This window comes from Pararge aegeria, chromosome 12 (assembly GCF_905163445.1).
Source record: "Pararge aegeria chromosome 12, ilParAegt1.1, whole genome shotgun sequence".
Taxonomy (NCBI): domain Eukaryota; kingdom Metazoa; phylum Arthropoda; class Insecta; order Lepidoptera; family Nymphalidae; genus Pararge; species Pararge aegeria.
In genome coordinates this window covers 15,821,868-15,828,302 of record NC_053191.1, presented here as the reverse complement: position 1 = coordinate 15,828,302, position 6,435 = coordinate 15,821,868, and positions in this window count along the sequence as shown.

Genomic DNA, 6,435 nt, shown 5'->3' with positions numbered 1-6,435 from the left:
TCCCTTAGCCGTTTCCGTTGATGAAATCGGTTCATCCGACATAAATATCGTTAATTTCCTGTATTCCATTTGTGCTCACAACTTGCTGGTATTTAAATTTAAACGTTTGACATCCGCAGTGAACCCAGTAAAAAAAAAAACATTAATAACGATACAAAATTACCACGGATTGATTATCGTTTCTGGGCCCGGAATAAACAGTTCTTTTAGAGTAGTATCGTGCAGGTACTGAAGTATCGAAGATTAAATAGGTTGCTTTGATTTTTCGGTGTGAGATGTCGTCTTCCTTTATTTAATCTAATCAGAGCTTAATAGAAGTTTGGCGTGATCTTTAATGTCCGATTTGTACTCACCAATGTGTACGGGGTATCACGCCATTTTTTTTTACTTGTCTTCTAATGATCACAATCTTTTCATTACTTTTTATACTAAAGGAAGTTTAAAAAAAATATGCGACACAATAAATGAAAGCGAACACAATAGAAAGAGATTTTCTCTATGTAAGTTTGCTTTTATTATTTTGTTAAAAATTCGAAAATAAACTTTACAGTAAAAGTAACAAAGAGATTGTTTTCATTTTATGACACGTAACAAAAACAAGACTAGTTTGACAGTTGTGAGGAGTAAATAACTTTGGTTAGCAACGCTTGGAAAGCTTATTGCGCAATGCAATCGCAATCAGCATTATACTAAATAAAAATTAATGAAAAGCTTCCCGAAGTCTTTAAAAGAAAACAACTTCTGTACTACGTACGGTACGAATCTTAATTATAAAACTTTGACGAATCAAAGCGAAACGATTCTATTTTTTTTAATAATTAAATACTGAGATAAATCTTGTTTTCACGCGTTAAATTAAATAAAAAACACCATCCTTAGGTTTTTTATAGGCTTTGAATAGTTGTATAGAATGGACTTTACCTCATAATTATTGCAATAATTAATATTAAATGTAAGTTTTTCGTAAACTGCCGGTGTTAAACAAATCATTTTTTTTAATACATTTGAAAGTAAAATGGCGTTTTCAAGATGGACTAAGTTAAAGTACAATTTTAGAAAATAGAAGCGTTAACAAGCGTTTTACAAAAAAAATTGTCATGAATTGCCTAACAATGCTTAACTTAAATTATTCAGTCTTAAAATAAATATACAGACATATTACTTGTCTGTAACTTTATTTCATTCATTTACAATTCAGTGACAAATTTATTTGTCTGCCTCTTTATTTATTGTAGTAGGGAATTAATACAATTATTTAATGTATCAATAATGCCGGCCGACTGGCGCATTGGGCAGCGACCCTGCTTTCTGAGTCTAAGGCCGTGGGTTCGATTCCCACAACTGGAAAATATTTATGTGATGAACATTAATGTTTTTCAGTGTCTGGGTGTTTATCTGTATATTATAAGTATTTATGTATATTATTAATAGAAATATTCATCAGTCATTACTTTGGGGCTACATGGCGATGTGTGTATTTATTTTATTATTTAATAATGTACCAAGTTTTTATTACGCTTCAAGTTAGCCCTCGACTGCAATATCACCTGGTGGTAAGTGGTGATGCAGTCTAAGATGACAACGCGCTAATCTGGTTGGGGTGAAGCAGGTATTATAGTTAAAAAGGCTCAAATAATTTAAGCTAAGCAATAGTGTAGCAGTAACAGTAAAAAAAATATAAATAGCCTGCCTAAAAACTGTGCTTTAATAATATTTGTTTGGGCTATTATTATATATATTGTAGCTTTCAGCCTTCAGTGCCTGGTAAAGTAAATTTTACCTGTCTTATAATGTTCACATTCTTTCCGTTTCTTTTTATTGTAAAGCTCATTTGAAATTGTTAAGAAAATAAAAAATCACAAAACACACTTAAATATAGAAAATTTCTTTTTTACATTTGTTTTTTTTTTTTTAGTATTCCAAAACATAATTTACACTAAAAAGTAATGAAAAGTTTGTTTACAATTATAAGTCAAGTTAGAAAGAACGGAGTGTAGTGGAGATAGTTTCATAATGTTGGGGGCTTTTACTTACAAATGTATTGAAAAACGTGGTACTTAAAAAACACGTGTGCATTGTTAATTATAATTAAAATCTTGGCGCTTTTAAAACACTCGCTACGGCACGGGTTTAAAATTTGCGCCTCGACCTTAATTGCCAATTAAACATACTTATACGATAATTAACTATAGTTTGTTAGTTATTTTCTTTATCTATATGTATAAAGAGACTTGTCTGTTTATATGAGAGACCCAATTTTTTACAACTTATTATCGTGAAGTGTTGTTGATGGCGTTTCTATGATTTTGAACTGAGTAAAGTTTGCAAATTTTGCGAAACTTTCTAGAATTAATGTTAGGTACAAAAAAATTGAAAAAAACAATTAAATTTAATGACATATATTGAAGCGCAGAACTAATTTAAATTTGTTCCTTTTGAATAGAAACGAACGCTCAAAATTACGGTCACAATTAAATAATTATTATAATATATAAACCATATGTTGATTATTAGTACGACGGCGGATTAAATTGAAAATTGTTTATCCAGATTGTTTGACAATGGCGTATATGTAATGGTGCATACAAAAATATGCACCAAATTAAAAAAAAAAATTTGAATTAAAAATGTCCAATGACGAATTGAGATTTAAGTATACCAAAAAAGAATACGTTGGTCACATAAATTCCTAATTTGAAAACTACGAATGCACAGTTCTTGTGCATGTAATTTTAAATCAACAATTCTTCATATATATTCAAATACCTATAACCTACTGCTTAGGTTGAAATATTATATTCAACATTTAATAATAATATGTGTTTGTACTAAATAATATTGAATTTAGATGTTAGAAGAAATTGGTTGAATAAATCTATTAGATCGCGCTTAGACTACGGAAGCTATCGGCAAATTTAGCCTGCAAAGCTGAAACCGGGTCGCTCACAACTTCTGGCATCTATCTTCAAGTACAGAATATTTATGGGAGCTAATTTATTAATTCAAACACTGGCGATACAAATAAACACCAATAGATATAAAATAATATTATAACGATTTTTAACAAAATATAAAACATTTTTATTCCATTATATAATAAAGATGTTGTTATTATGGCATCACAGGTATTAAGTGATGTGTGAAAAAAACTTAATAATACTAATTTCATGTATGGTCAGAAAACCGTTACCAATTCCGTTGTACAGAAATCTTTAATGCACCTAAACTGACAGTTCTAAAATTAGTACTACATTTATCCAGAGGAAACTGTTGAATGGATAGCATAGCACTAATTTCGTATCTGCTTTAAAGGTTATTAGTGTATAACTGAATTAATTCCATTTCTGTCGACACATGAAGTAAAATAAGTAGACAGAGATTTATTTAAATTTTAATTTACTTAAAGCTAGTAAATTTTGACGTTGCGTCGCTTATTATAAAATATACAAACCAGATTAGGTGTACAGCTTAAAGTCACGAGAGGATACAGATAACAACATTCTAGTCCGATGACTTCAACTTTACAGCTTGGCTGGCCGAAGGATAAGGGTGAGGTTTCCACTCAGGGAAGCGGGAACGTGCAGAAAGCCGCTGAGTGAAAATACATCCTCAAGGGCGTTCTGTCACTGTTGGCCATATTAACAATTTAGTTCCATCTCATGACGCTTCCTTAGTATTAAATAACGTGTAAGGTATTTAAGTTTTGTCTAGAAAATTTCGTTTGCACATTTATTTATTTTAATGTAATGCTAGTTAGTGTTAATTCGAAAACTACCAATGTGTGATAACCCTGTAAAAAATATCACTACGATTATAATGATGGAAATAAAATAAAATATGGCAACTTATTTATGACGTCGATTTGCGTTCAGAACACTGAAACGCAATCTATGTAATTCAACGTATTTTTTAATTACGATCTAATGGCAATTGTTGAAAATACTAAGAGTTATAAAACTTCTCAATTGACAGCAGTTAATAGCTTGCAATCAGTACAATAGCTTAGTAAACAGTAATACAGACTTTAAACCTTTACTACAAAATGCTGTAATATTTAGTTGCCATATTTTATAAGTACTTTTTAAGGGGTTGAGGCAAGATTTTTTATTAGATAATTAATGTAGTGTGTGTGTATCTGTGGACCCCTGTTACATTATACCTACCACATACACATATACACTATGATATAGATATAGTCGGCGATCAAATCTAAGTACTCCGAAAGTAGTCTTCCTTTCTTCGATTTTTAATGAAGACGATATAATCTGTAATATCCATGTGATAAACGCATTCAACATTTAAAAGACAAAATAAAACCAATAATTTTTAGTATTAGTTTATAACACTATTGCATAAAACCTACTTATATGCAATTTCATTGACTACATTATTCTAACTTTAACCTCTCAGAACATATTTTTTATGTTGCCTTATGTATATCTTTGGGTGAGCGTCAAAATATTTTCCCATGCAATTCCTATATCCCATATTGTCCATATTTTGCATATGCGGGACGCGATTATTCCATAGTCAATTTAAGGCCACATAAAAAAAAAATTGTGCATTGTTATATAAAAAAAAAAACAAAGCTTTAACATTTTTTTACATAATAGAGGTGTACATATTATTATATAATATGTCTTTATTCACTCTCTTTGAATTCCCTATCAGGATTTTAAGATTCAAGTGTGCATAAAAATGCTTATTTATGCTACTTGGACTCCTGAAATTCGTAATTCAACATGAAATACATTTTGTGTCAATTCATGGGACAGATAAATTTAACGCTACAAAGATGGTTACTAGGTTAGGTTTTATTTCACGAAGATTAAGTGTGAAAACACTTATGTTAGTATCGATCCACATTTATTTTTATGGTTTAAGTTACACTTATACGCATCACGAAACAAAGGCTATATTATAAGGAGTAAAGCATGCTTTCCGCTCTTCGCTATTATTTTTGGGCGTAATCAGCGAATAGAGGCGACTAATGACGTTTTTGTATACTTCAGTATGCCTCTTTTCTCATATTCATGTTTGTTGGCATCTTTTAACGTGGAAAAATTACTTTACTGATGTTACTCATTAAATCAAAAGCTGAATTTTCATATATGCAGTTTTCATAGATAAATCCAAAAACAATACGCTCCGTGAAAATGTGGCATTAAAATAACAAAGGTAAAAAATAATAGCAAGTGCCTTTATCTAGTGAATCGAGACATTAGTATGTATTTACATACAAATTTTAAATACAAAAAAAGTGATCATACTCTTTTAAAAAAATGCTAGTTAATACTCATGTACATATTATCTGGATATTACAGTTTAAGACGTATATAGATGGCGTTATTACACTAAATGAATGCTAATTTGGCACTATAGAATCGTGATGGTTAGTGAAAAATTAAGTAAGTAATTTTATTCCAATCGATTATTATTATAAACGACCGGCCAAAAATTTAGTTTTCCATAGGTATAGATGATGATAAAAAGGTAGTTAGACTTTACTATCTTTATTACTTATGGGCCTTGGTTCTTCGTAACCGTAACCGTAAATTTGATAGTTACTGTATAAACATGTGACAAATTTGATGCTCTATCGTTAAAATACTAAAGTTATACAGAATTAGGGCCCTGGCGGCTTCGGAGGTGATAGGGGAATATTAGTCGTATGAAAGACATTCCTGACAATTAAAAAAGACACTTGAAAAGCTTTTGGCACGACCCACTAGTGCCATATTAGCCCTTTAATTAAAGAAAAGTCTTCATGAAATACCCACACAATATTCTGTGTAAGTTTTACTTGTTAAGTAATGCCTAAGTTTTCTTTTGTAATTTGTTAGCATTTTTCTTAATGTGTAAGCCTAACGCATGCTTCGCTCTCACTTGGACTTTATCACAATACGAGTAATCGATTTTACAATTTTGGATACTCCGTATTCGTTCTCAAATTGTTAGCTGCCATTAATTTTAGACGAGTTACATACGTTTTTACTAAGGAATATTCGGCATTGAATATCGATTCCGTTTTCTTCCAGTGTTAAATATTTTTTAAGTTATCTTAGAGGTTGTTGTACATGCGTTTGATTGTGTGCGAGGAGATAAAGGACTCGATGGCCGTGTCTATTCGCATCAGTACGCATGGTATCGCGCTACGGCTGCGTAGTACAACGGATTAGTGTATTATGAATAATTGATTCCTAAAAGCGAGTTTGTGAATTATGAATAAATGGTTTGTTTTTCGCTTGTAAGTATATATATGTACATTTTGAACAAATTGGTCTTTGTTTATTTTAGCGTGCTTGTAAAGTTACGTTACGTATGCTTTTATACATTTAATGGTTCGTTTGATGAAAAATATTCGATGGAAATATTCGTGTGAATTATAATAATATTATTATTGTGTATATAGTATTTAGTTGTCCAAAGGTAAAT